Consider the following 14,306-nt stretch of genomic DNA (forward strand, 5'->3'; position numbering starts at 1 on the left):
AGGGTTTAAGTGCTTCAACAGTGATGGCAAAGTTTCTTAGAGCTGCACGTGGAAACACAAGCACAAGGAACACCCTGACAGTTTGGCTTTGTAGGACATTTAAAGTCTGAATGTGCACAGCTGAACCATGTCTAACCATGGCTATGATCCAGGTGTATTTCTGCACTGGCTGTAGGAAATAAATGACCACTTAATTTCTTTAAAGTTTATTTTGGAGACAAGATGTGTGAATGATGACCATTAGTATACTGTTACATTTCAGACTGACTGCTCTCCCCTACTAACTTTCAGATTTGTAGAATTTAAATACCCTTGAATACAGTTTTTCTTATGTTTTCTAAGTGAAGCCTTGCCCCAAATGACCTGTTTCCTCCTACACCTTAGGTCAACACTTGGCTGTAGTTCTCAAAGCCATGACCATGTTAGCTTGTCCTTTTTTTTTCTGGATGGTCATTGTAGACTTCTTTATTACACCTTTTACTGTAAAGGCTTCTCGAGATACGTTGGTAACATGCTCAGCAACTAAGAATTGTGCAGGCTAGGCTACTACATGAATGGGAAACTCATTAAGTTTGTGTGTTGAGTGTATATTTGGGACCCAGCATTTGAGAAGGACATGGAGCAGTGGTTCTACAGCATTCACCTTGCTGCCAAGAGCAGCTAATCTTGAAAAGAGGCATTAAAAGTAGATGCAGGCATTGTACCAAACTCTGTTCTCTGAACAGCTCAGTCTGCTAAAAATATTTCAGTATACACAACAGAAAGTCCCACAGGGACCTCCCTTGACATCCCTAAAAAAAAAGTACATGCCCAGTCAAGGCATTCTTCAGTGACTGGAATCCATTTAGCACAGTCACCAGAGCCTTTCCTGTCCGTGGTGTATATACGTTTCTGTAGAGCCCAGCCCCCTAGGACAATGAGACACATAAAGATACAAGACATTTACAAAGATGCTGTGCCTGCCTTCTGCATCTGAGCAGTACTCTTAGACCAGAGCTCAAAGACCATTTTTATTATGTAGGGCTGTTTTGTGGTCCTTGCCATTGCACGAGAAAGGAATGGGAGACATTTCATCCTGCTCTAAGGTAATAAAAGAGATTGGGATCGTGTTTCACTATTAAAATGTTAGAGGGCTTTCACTGTTATTAATACATAGCATTACTATTTATGACTGCTATTTTTCATGTATCTGCAGTTTATGTAGCCAACAAAGCAACTGTGTCATGTTACCCAGAAACATTTCAATGTTTTTTTTTTTTTTTTTTTTTTTTTTTTTTTTCCCATTTACTTTGCCCCACCAGAGGTGATTGATGGATACAGCAAAATCATAAACATTGCTTTTATTACCTTTCCATGTTCATTTGTTTTCCAGTCAGACAGTGTTTTCCGAGTACCAGTACTTAGACAAGGAACAGCCTTCATTGTTAAAACAGAAATTATAGTTGTAATTAACACCAGCAGCCATTAGATGGTAATGTTTGCTCACCGTTGCACTGAGCAGCGTGCTTGCCAGGTCTCACACAGGGAAGCAGCTGAGCCAAACTTTTCCAAGACTGCCACTGTTGTGGGTATCTCATTCAAGATGTGGTGGGAATCGTGAGTGGCCTGCGAATAACGAGTGGCCAGCCATCCAATCCTGCTGGTGGCTGCTGGAGCTTGGGGTCTCACTTGTTCCTCATATCAAGGCTCTGGCACCCATAAATCAGAGACCGGGTTTGAACTCTTCAACCCTGGGTAGTTGAGAAAGACTTAATTGCACAGAGGGAGAGAAGAAGAGGTGGTGTTATCTTGCTCAAAGCATTAGGAGTTCAGGTAACAACAACGTCAGCTAGAGCTTGTGACTGTATGGGATGGGAGGTAAGGATTTCCGAACATTTGTTTCAGGGATTTTAAAGTATGAAGCAGGGAGATGAATAAAGATCATGCCTGCACATGATTTTTGTTTTACATATACATGTATATGTAATACCAAACCATATGTAACTACATATACATGCACACATATGTAACTATATATATAAAATGTGTGACCCTTTTTTCTGAGCACTTGTAGCACTTCATATGACGGACACATGAAAGATGAAAAGGCATATCTCTGCCCTTCAGGGGTGAGGGAACTGGTGAAGACAGGCTGTTCATAAAGCTGTTAAGAGTTTTACTACGCACAGTTTCCACGTGTCCTGGCTTCTGCAAAGTGCTCTTAGGAATCCACTGGCAATGTTGTGTTGCTGATCTCAAATATGTTGCTCAGGAACATCTGTAGGCAGGACTGCGTCTCTCTGGAGGTGGGTGCAGGCCTCCTCCTTTGTGGGAAACAAAGATGTTGCCAGGGATTCTGAAATATGCTGACCATAGTGAAAACACATGCAGATATGATGAGGTGCCTAGCTGCTGCCACTTATTGTGAGCAAAGGCTGTTTTCTGTAGGGGAGAGTAATTTGCAGAATGGTTCTCACAGCAGTGGGAAGTTCAGTCTTTTAATTAATAGCTCAAGTAAGGTGGAGAGGAAAGAAAAAACAAGTGCTTGAATTCCTGAACTGGATTCCATCTAGTACCCAAAGGAACTGCAGAATCTGTGTTTTCTTTTGTGCACACAGGAAAGTAGGGAGCCTCAATGATGCATCATCCTGCACAGCTCCCAGATTTAATGATTCTCCTTGTTCCAAGACTGCTGCAGAGAGGAGAGCCAGAGATGGAGACATGGCATGAATCCTGAACATGAATCCTTCCTGGCTGTTCCTCCAGCAGCACAGGGAGAAAGGAAAGCGTTCTGTGGGTCTCGTTTGGCAGATGTAGTGTGTAGACCACATTAAGGTAATGTTACTAATGTATTCCTTCCAAGCCTGTGCACTGTCCAAGAAAATAAATAAATAAATAATAAATAAATAAATAAATAAATAAATAAATAAAAGAGGGCCAGAAAGCAATGTGTTGATATACTGCTATATCAGCTAGTACATAGAATGTAACCCACTTGCAGTTCTGTGCAGCTGCTTGCTCGCACAGTCAAACTCAAACATACTGAGATTCTAATCTATCCGCTTGGTTGTGTTGCAGTGCCTGTCAGCTCTGATAACAACTGACACTCACAACACTCTCCCAAAACAAGCTGAACTCTGTGCAGGAAAAACTATTGTCTCAGCCCGACCTTCAAAATCTTAAAATCACAGGTAACAAAGTTTTTCTTTGTCCTTTCCCCTAAAAGTAAGATTAATTCATTTCCATCCCCAACAGCAAGGACTGGCCTGGAGGAGCTGCATCTCCAGCACGCTACAGTCTCTCCCACTTTGCGGCTCCTGCAATGGCCAGGCCAGGCCCCTAAGGAAGCCTTCCAGGGCCTCGCTGTGCCAAGAAATAACCAGCCAATGGCAATATTACCAAAATAAGGGCTACAGAATTCAGTTGCTAAGCAAATAAGCTTTGCTGCCTCTTTTTAGTAAGTTTTGCTTATTCTTTGTGTTTCCTTTCCTCCTACCCGGTAGCTTGTGCTATACTAACAGTCCTCCCCAGGTACTATTTTTGACAGGGTGCCTCTTCAGTGATTTGCAGCATTTCCAACTGTTGCTACAGTCCCTTTCCATTTATTGCTAATCCTCTCTAAATTCCCACAGGGAGATGCGTGGCTTGTAGTTCTACTTAGAAAGCAGAGCTCAGACTGAAGCTGCGAAGGAGCAGAAAGATGCTTTTACCTTCTAGCCAAGGATACATGAGAAGTCTGCACCTGAACTATTCACAAAACTATAAAAAAAAAAACTTCAGTAACTTCAAGAGCATTTTATGGTGAGTTTGGAAGTTCAGTGTCCACAGATTGCCAATGAAGGGGAGAGTAGATCCTGGAGGAAGCTTCCCTTTGGCCCTCTAGATGTTCAGGAACATCAGAGAAATCTAGACAAAAAGAAAGAGAACACCCACAAAAATTCAACTTCCAGAAAACATTGCTCTCCTCATCATCTCTCTCTTCAACCAGCTAATGCCAGAGCCCTGTGCCCCCAAGTCCTCTCCCCTGCAGGCATCAGTCTTATTAGAGAACTTCGACAGCACAGGCAAATTCACCATGTCTAGTCCCAAACGAATGTAGCTGGGCTGCAGTGGAGTGTGTCCCTTGAACCATAAACAGATTGAGCAGGAAAAATGGAAGAGGTGAACCGAGGTGAGCCACTTTTCAGCTGTCACAGCAAGGACAGGACTAGTAGCCTGGTCTGGACATGAGCTTAGTCTTCAGAGACCTGGTTCCATTCCCTGCTGTGCTGTAGATCTCCTGTGTGACTCTGGGCAAGCTGCTTTGTGTAGTTTCATGTTATAACCTGTCTGTAATCTACCTAGAAGCAAGATGCCTTGAAAATGAATAGTCCCACATTTCCCTTTCACCAGTGACCACAGAGCCATAAAATGAGTAATCTGGCCGATCTAATGGAAAGCCTTTCATTTTTAGGTGCAGTGCTAGTTTCCTGCTAGCTCAGCAGTCTGAACACACTCAACTCCTGGCTGCTGTCTCACTGATGCAGCAGAAGCAGCAAGAACATGGCCAAGGACACAGGGGACAGGACCACCCCTTTTGGCAGACTCTCACTGAGGTTTTAGCTGCAGCATGAATCTTTATCTGAATTCCTTCTGCCTCACAGTCCCTCCTGCATGAACTCGTAGTGCTGTTGCTGTCCCAAATACATTCCCAGTCAACCACTCCGGTGACAGGAGACAGAGAACTACCCTTTATAGAAATTATATTAAGCTTTCTGGTGATTTCTTTTTTCTAATCCACTAAAACATTCTCAGCTAATCACCTAATAAGATTTTATAGGCAGTGAATGTATGGGATGGCTCAGTAATGGGGAGACATAATAACAGGAGGAATTTATGGAAGGCTGAAAACAAGTCTAAAAAATGTGTCCTTCTTCATAAACATTGTGAAAAACCATGAAGCATTATACAACACTTCAAGAAACCATGCAAAAGAGCCTAGCAATTGCCAGCACTGTTTCCCTCCCACAGACAAACCCTTCCCTGAGAGGTTCCGTTACTTTTGTCCGTCTTCAGCATCAGCACTTTGAATTCCCCTTCATAGATCTTCACAGCAATTAGAGGGGAAGGAAAATGACTCCCCTTATAGTCTTACCCCATTCTAAGTACTAACGTATGAAAGTCATTATTTTCTCCTTGTTTTCAACATGCCTGGCAAAGCTCAAATAATTGGTAACCCAGCTAATTAGTGGAGATAGCTTGTTATAAAGCCTTGCTCTCAGTTAACTGCTTTATTTAACCACTGACAAGTAACACCTCCTCATGATCAACAAGAAGTTTCCTCCTATGGGCTCTCCCTACACTGGCCCCCATATGGTGCATCTTAGCCACAGAAGGGAAAAAATCACTCTTCTTGTACAAGTGATGCATCTTTCTTCAATCATATTCAATAAAACAGACCACTGCCCGCCAGCAAATGAGCTAGAGACAGCTGTCAGAAACAGCATTAATGTCACGTTACCTGTGACTGTTTCTGAATGGAGGGTGGTTTTTTGTTTGTTTGTTTGTTTTATTGCCAGCTGGTATTTGAATGCAATTTTTTTGCTAATTCATACTGTAAAACTCAGGACACATCAATACAGGTGTCAAATGAGTGAGAAAATAGCACAAGACCAAACTGACTTATTCTATTCAGTATAAATTATAATATATAAATTAAAATATGTAAAAATAATTTAGAATTGAAAGTAGTTAACATACTGTGACTGATTACTGATGAAATGACCGTGGAGGATTTTAGAAACATGAAATTTCTGCCATTTTTAACAAACATGGGACTTTCAGGATGTCTTCTACTGCTCAGGGAGGCAGAAGAAGCTGCGCTGGGAGAGCACAGTGGTGGTCTTCACAGGAAAAATAGTTTTGATCCCATGTTGCTGCCAGATGTTAAGGATGGGAGTTTTGCCTCTCTTATTAAATGCCTATCTGGCAGCACTGCTGTCACTTCAGGACCACCCTAGGAGAGGCCAGGGCAGCTGGCTGTGCTCAGTAGCACTGTTACGGGGACATTGCTTTCAGAACGAAAGCTCCTTGCTTTCATTCTGACTCTCAAGGAATGGAAAAAAAAGAGTGCCAGGGCACAAGGGCAGCAAGGTGAAGCTAATGGGCCTAGATGCATCTGTGATTCTTAATAAATCAAAGATATGTTTGTCAGCTTACCAAGAGCGTCAAATGCCATTTGGATGCAGTCTTACAAGTTTTTACTTTTGCACTTCCATCCTAATGATATGTTTGTGCTGACCTCGGTGTGTTCTTTGGGAAAGCACAGTCCAAATGGTTTTACATGTGACTTCATTAGTCTCCCCTCTTGTCGTGGCTGAGTCTAAACATGGAGCAGTGCCCAGAGCAAAGTGCTTGCTGTAGTGTCTGTTCCCCACAAGAAGAGGTTGCGGAGAACCCAGACCAGGTTGTCTTAATCAAATCACAGAGCTGGGATTGCCTTTAATCTTCCGGCAGGAGAGGGGTGAGATTAGAGCACAGCAGATCTTCCAGCATTAACGTAACTCCAGGTGACTTCAGCAAACCAGGCTTTGCAGAATCTGTGATTTCCCAAAGCAAACAACCGTGAAAAGCAGTAACAAAGAGTAAAAGATCTCAAGTCTGTTTCTTCATGTTTGAACGAAGTATCCTGTCTTGTAGTCAGATTTAAGAAGTGCTTTGAATGATAGCAAAAGATCATTATTGGAAGTTTTTTCAATGGCAGATGTTTCTTTCAGAGATCTGATGCATTCAGAACGCTCCATGGGATTTCCTTATTTCAAGGTAAATTTTAGAACAAGTTTGTAGAGTCCCACTTCTCCACCAGTGTCCTCCTGTGCGCAGCATCCATGTACCGTATTCGCTGTGTATCAGTCAGGTACAAGGCAGTAAAACCCTGTGTTTCTCCTGCTTCCTTAGTCTCTCCGTAGGTCTTGATTTCCTGCTTTACCAAAGAATGTGCAAAACGTGAAATCTCTTGTCAAGCAAATACCTTATTGTGAAGATCTAGGAGATGGTTTGGGAGCCAGGGCAAAATATCATGAATCAGTAGGAAACAGAGCAGATTTGCCTTTATTCTTTCTACTTAAATTCCTAATAGTTCTCTCACCATATTAAAATAGCCAAGACAAATTTTGGCAGCAAGATCTCCTATTTAATTATACCAAGACATGTATTTTGGTACTGCGAGGGTGGTTCAGTTTCAGGACTCTAAGTAGGAATATCTAAGACATATGGTTAGAGCACTGATAGGAAACATCTGAAAGATCTAACCTGAATGACTACAGAGAAGGTAAAATCTTGAGAAATAGTTTCTTGCCATCTGACAGGCTCTCTGGGTACTTTCACCACAGTGTCATACTGTCAGCTGGGATCTGACTGCTGCTCTAGCTGGCTTGCAGCCTTTTTTGCTTTCCATGTTCTGTGCTGTGGCTCATACCCAGTTTCTTTGCATTGTTTAATTGCTTTGTATTGATCATATTCCGCTTGTGGTGTTCATATTATTTTTCTTCTTCTTGCAGGATTCCTCTATCTCAGCCTTTCTCCATCTGCAGGATATGCTCTTCAAGCAGTTTTTTAAATGGTTCTCCTGGAAACAGCTACATACAACCAAAGATACTTACAGGAGGCTGGGAGATGTTATCCAAATTAAAAACATTATTCACTGTTCTTCTGAATCCTGTTCACTACATGGTACTCATAGAGAAATAACTGCTGTGAGCCCAACAAGAAGTCTGAGTAATCAGTATTTTTCAGGCTATGCTATGCAAGGTTGTACCAATGTCTCTTCTGAGGTTACTAACAGGAAAAAAGCAACCCAAATCCAGTGAAGGTGTACAATAGAAGTGATAGTACTGATGGTAAGAAGATAGGTAATCCTCTGTAATACCATGTCCTGTCCAAGACACTAATCACAAAGAAATAGAATTGAAGCTTAATAAAGCAGAGAAGAAACTGTGTCCTTTAACCCCCTTCTTTATAATCTTGCCATATTATTGCAATCAATTTTGTCAAGAAATCTTACTTCCTTATTCTTATATCTTGTATAGTGATGTGATTGGCTCTGCATGCTCTGCTACACAGCAACATATCAGAAGAGATAACACACAACAAACATCTTCAGGAATTTTGAGTGCTGATATATGACAGTATGGGTTGTTCCCAGGTTCACAAACACTCACCTGTTCACACTGAACAGTACAGGAACTGAATCATCTTCTCAAGTCTTGCTGGCACTTAATGATAAAACCCTTGAAAACTCTTTGTAATGTAGTGCAGCGTAATGGATCCCCAGGCTTGGCCTACTGGCATCTCACAGTGCTTATATTTAATGTGGCAACCCCCAAACTTGGCCTGAGAAAATACTGCCTGTGTAACACATCTGATTAATTCTTAGTCAAGATGCTGGATTTTGTCCTTGAAGACAAAACACATACATTTTTGAATGGCAATTGCAAGTCGCTCTCCCTTCCTCTAGCAATGTGAGGACCCAGGTCAGCCCTTGACAACTTTAAGTCATCCGTCTCCTTTTGCCTGACTTTGGACAGAATTTTTTACTTGGAATTTCTTGTTTGTGAGGTCACATTGGAGAGCAATAAGTCTTAAGGGATAATGGGCTGGGGAAGAGTGAGTCCTTAACTGAAATACACAAGTGACCGTATTGGTTACCATTGAATATGGCAAAAAAATAAATAAATAAAATAAAAAAGGTAGGTAGGCTGGTGTGATTTAGGCTAGTATCTCTTAATAAATCCATACATACAGATTTCTTTGGAAGTTCAGTACCACTAATACCATATCACATTACCTCTGTAACTTTGTGTGAAAATGGAAATCTCTCCTTTAGGCTGCCTGTGTTTGCAACAATAAACTAAAGGTTTTCAAATTGACTTAATTGTTTCCCTGAGGGTGAAAATACTGCTTTATTCACTGGCTTTGGCTGAATCACAGGCACTCCATTTTCATTTCCTCTAAGGCTCAGAAGTCTCCCCTAAATCCATGTTTTTTCCATGGACTCTGGTAGTAACATCAGTTTTTGCAGGAGCAAACTACAGATACAACATTGCTCAATGTATAACACACCTTACTTACATGGCATCTTTTGATCATATTTATATATTTAAAATCAGCTAGCAAGTAACGTACAAGTTGTGTAACTCCTCCAGGAGAGGGCTGTGTCACCTACACACCACGTGTTTCGAGTGGTGGGTGTTTTGCTCTTTGGCCACCCCTAGGCCTTCTGCAGCCGTCACTTCAGCACTGCCCAGACTCTGCTTAGGCAGTCCTTTGTGCACACCAAGAACACAATGCATTGCAGAGCCCACTCAGAGCCACAGAGCGATGCACTTGTCTGTTTCAGCCACTGCTCACAATGACTGGTGCTCACAAACTTCTGCTCAGGTTGTGGTTGTCCTTTTTGAAAAACACCTACTCACATCTCCCTTCTCTGGGCAAACACAGCAGCCCTAACAAGTAAGCAATGTTAATATTGTCCAGTTAAATTTGAGCTGTTTTAACCCTGCAGGGCCGTGGAAGTGGATTAATGGATTGGATCAGAAAGTTAAGGCTTCCTTATTGAATGGATAAAAGAAAGATAAAAAATTGACAGTTTGTTAATAATTACTCTGATACCTGAGTTACACAAACCTTACCTCTTAGAAAGTTCACTCATCTGCTTCTGCTGGTGGCTATGGAAAGCAATTGAATCCTGGCATGCTGTCTTGTAATCAGTCCACAGTCACGCAGAGGCATTGTATAGCATGCAGTGAAGAGCATGAATGATGCTTTTGGGTACTGGCACTCCTGAATGAATCTGTACTTCGAATCCTGGCTAGCATCTATTGCCCTGAACAAGCTTTTGCAGCTGGCTAGTTGTGTACTGGCTCTGTGCTCCCAGAACAACTACAGAATCATAAAATCATCCCTTGCTATTCCTTTGTAAATCATGGCTGTGGACTGGATTGAACTCAAGCTGGAAAAAAGGCATGCAAAAAGTGTTGCCTTTGTAAGATTTGATCTCAGAGAGGGCACCTTGGTATAGCTGATTAGATGCATTTCACAGTGTGAGGTACACTGACCTCCTGTGCCGAGCTACCATTAAAAGGCAAAAAGGCACCGTTGTGCAATTTGCCTCAACAAATGAGAACAATTCCTAACAGTGTGATTTAAATCTAGAGAGACATCTCAAAGGGCTAGGGCGTAAGGATGGATGAAACTTACCTGTGCATGCGGGAAAAAGGTTAAAGAGCTGACATTTCTTTTCTTGGGTACAATTTTTATCTACAAATCTAATCTAACAAAATGACTCGCTGATTCAAATCATAGTACCTGTACCTCCAGCCATTTGATCTGCACACAAAGCTGCATTGGCCATAATGCTTCAAGATAGCAAAGCTGTTCTTCAGGCCCCACATTTGCCATCTCTTGTCCTCCATCACTGTATCATATGGCTTGTCTGATCTGCCTGGCCTATAGCATATGCTGTAACAGGCACACAGGAGTAAATCCAATATTCCTTACACAAGCATACTCACAAACAGATGCCTTTGTTTTATTCTGCCGTGCTTTTTCTGCATATGCAGCCATAGACATCCCTCCCTCTCTCTTCCACTGAATATATCAGCTCAGGGGGATTTTTGCAGGTATGTTAACTGTATTTTTCCATGTTGAAACTCAACTATTTTAATGTTTCATCCATCTCCATCTCCCCATAAATTAGTTCCTTCATGACACCGAAGCTTGTTGTTCCTTCCAATTTAAGTCAGCTGCAAATGTTATTAATGCGATATTTCACAATGGTAAAAAATACTGGGCATAACGAGGACAAAAAGGAGAGGTCGTAAGATAATGACATTTATAGCATCAGATTTTATGGGGAGGGATTTCCTCATCCCGGGTTACTCACAATTCCCAGTTCAGGCTGCTCTGACAGTGCGGGCTCGAATGCAGATCTCACGTCTGATGATATGTGGCTCCTTTACAATGCATTAAAGGAAATGTGTGCAACCCCCATTCAATTAGCATATTATCTCTTGTTTTGACCAGAAATTTCATTCTAGTACTGAATAAAATCTGATTTACTGTTCACAATGCATTTTTATCACCTGAAGACATCTAGAAAATGAATAAATTAAGCTCTGAAAAGAGCCAGCAGCCAGACTTTTAATCAAAGGAAAATGAATAACACTAAGTGCATTTTGGCTGATGCTCCAGGATTACAAGTTGCTTGGATGAACATCTCTTTCTAGTCTCAGTTGTCTCAGCAGGCACCTGGTCAGGGTCTAGTCTGGAAGTAAGAGCAAATTGTTCAAATGGAAAATATAAGATTACGACAATAAACGCTCAGAATGAAGCATGATATATCAAACCATTTTAATTCTGAGTAAATGGCATAACAGCCATGTTCTGTCAGATGAAAGTTCAGCTAATCTAATGTTCTTTGTTTCTGACAGCACATGGTAGCAGAGGCCTTATGAAAGGTTATAAGAACAGGACAAATGAGAGGCACTGTGTTGGTATTAAGCAACCCAAAAGGAATTTTCTTGCTGAAAATTTATCCAGCTGCTTTTTGAACAGAAGGAAATGTTTAATACAACATCCAGCAGCAAGGAGTTGCATGGCTTACCAACAAGGCATGTGCAGTACCTGCAGCACCATCTCTTCTGGTTCTTTTGAGCAGTCTCTGGTTTTGCTGCATTTGACACCTGCCAGCCCTTCCATTGGAGAGACAGTGAGTGTTTTCTGTTGGCTCCTGGCTGTTCAGGATTTTCCAGGTCTCCTCAAAACTATAGAAATAGTTTCCCCAGATGTGCTATGCTAGTGCAACAGACTATTTTAAAAATCTAGTACCATCAAGTTGGTTTCCCCACTACAAGTAGTTGATTCACTGTTTCACACACTGGAACATCAACAGGGACGATTAAGCTCGAGCCTTTGACACACACCAGTTTCCTAAACTTGTTTGAATAGAAGAGCAAACATTTGTTTTTAATCTTTAGATGGATGCAATATCTAACAAACATTCACACAAGGCTTTCTCTTTCTCTACTTCCTGCTTTCTCCTTCTGACAGGATAAATAGTTTCCCTGAAGTTTGGCACACAGCTTGCCATGTGGTTGTTGTGCTAGTATTGATGTCTAGGAGAACCCTACCATGAAACAGAAAAAAACATGAGAGAAGAAAAAAAAAATGAGTAGAGGATCTTGGTATCAGACAACCTGGCAATGTTTCCCTTAACTGTAACCTTAGCAGAGCTGGGCCCCGTATAATGTTAGGCAGCTTTTTCCTCTCATGTCCAGCAACATTAAGTGCTGTAAGCTTTCTGCATTCAGACTCCTGCCATCCTGCAGACAGTAAGCAGAGCAGCCAGCTCTGTGGTTCTGGCATGAACCGAGTTTTCCCCGAAGGAATTGCAATGCTTTAAAAAGTAATACATCCAGTTGGGGATCTTTCCCTCGAATGAACGCCTGCAAACGTTATTTAAACCCTTGTAAGCCATATTATTAAGGATGACAAGTCTACCAGAACTCAGAGACCTGAGGCTGTGGTTGACACTGTTTATAAAAAAATAAAATAGATGGAGTGGAGGGTTAGGCCCTTCACTTAAATGAAACGTTACGTCACACCAGTCATTAGCACCAGGGTGTGCACCTTTTCATCTGGCAGCTCTGGTGGTGTAACGCAGAGGTGCCTAGGGGCTGTAACCAGCAGGCAGCTCAGTGATGACAAGGTGAGGAGGACAGCAGCACTGAGAATGGAAAGGGCTGTGGGCAGGGGATGAGGGAAGCCAACCAGGTTTCCTTAGATTGGCTTTGGGCTCTTTTTGATAACGAGGTCAGCAAGGCACTAAGCATAGCAATTCTTTCCACAATCCCGCTACTCTCTGCTGTCCTCCCTCACCAGCATCTGGCCTGGGATTACTTCTGCTGTCCCCTCATAACCTGCAAATCTCCCAGCTGCCAGAGGGCAGCCAGTCTGGGAGCTGGGTGTCTGTAACCCCGTACAAGTGCTGGAAGAATGATCCCTGGAAGGGAAGCAGGGCTGTTCTCCATCCCAGTTGCACTTCCAGCAGGCACAGGACAATTTACCAGCTTCTTGATCAGATTTCCTGAGTTTCTGTTTGCCTTCTATATCATTCTTCTCAAGCCTGGCAAGACTGTTGTGCAAGCCTATCTGGAAACTGTCAGCTTCCTCCCTCCAGAAGGGACAGCTGGGGGGCTCCTGCCCCTCAGCCAAGCTTTTAGGAGATTATCCAAAAGTGAAATGTGCTTCTTTGTAGTGCCTGGTAGGGACCCGGTGGACCCAGTCCCTGAGGGGCTGAAACGAGCAGTAAATTAGCAAATCTCTCCATGCTGTGCCACTCCTAAAGCATGCCTAATCCCAGAGAAGCTGATCTATCAGCAGACTCCGAGGACAGCTGCAGTCTCAATGGACATAATGTTCCAGACCTCCAGCACAACCAGCTCGTAACATGTCTTCTCACTAAGCCTCTTCAGCGAGTGGCAAGATGACAAAAGGAGTGGGCAAAGGCCGCAAGAGATGCCATCTCCAGCAGGGTTCATGCAGAGGAGGAGGTGTGGGAGGATGGGGTGGGGGAGAAGCACAGATAAGGCTGAGCAGAAGTGTGTAGGCCCTGGAACAGTATTTGATATAGTCTGTGTAGTCAACAGGAGAGGTTATTCATGGCAATTATAGCTATTGTGAGCCCCCCCCCCCCCCCTCCCCCCCGTTCAGCTTTCCCTTCCAGCCCAGCAAGCCTGCAGATGCTGGGTTGTGGTAGAACAGACACTGTCAAGGCTACACTTTCTGAAAGTCAGCATGACTTTCAGTAGTTATCACTTCTTTTTAGTAATATGTGCCTCCATTTTAAATTAGGAAGTTCAGATGCACCACAATGATTTAATTACAAACAGATTATATGCCAGTGTAAAAACATTTTTGGTGCTCATACAAATTCAGTCCTAAGGTTGCAGCACTGCTCACAGCTTTACTGAACTCCAACATCTGAATCTTTTCCAAAAGTGTTTTGGACTCAAGAATACTAAAGCACTTTGCTTTATCGTAGTTACAGATGAACTTGGCTATCATCTCCAGCTGCGTGCTTAAACCATCTCTGTCTTGAGTTGAATCAGTGCCAGTAAGCAACTACATTAAGTAACAGATATTTTAGGATTCCTGCATCACGTCTTTATTTAACTTTTCTTACACTGAGCTACCTCCAGTGCATCCTCTGTAGTTAATGTGCTCTTTTTATGGTCTAGAACCTCGAAGGAGAAATAAATGAAATCTTCCAAGCTCCCTTCTGAAAACTC

This window comes from Oxyura jamaicensis, chromosome 9, assembly GCF_011077185.1.
Source record: "Oxyura jamaicensis isolate SHBP4307 breed ruddy duck chromosome 9, BPBGC_Ojam_1.0, whole genome shotgun sequence".
In the NCBI taxonomy this organism is placed as follows: domain Eukaryota; kingdom Metazoa; phylum Chordata; class Aves; order Anseriformes; family Anatidae; genus Oxyura; species Oxyura jamaicensis.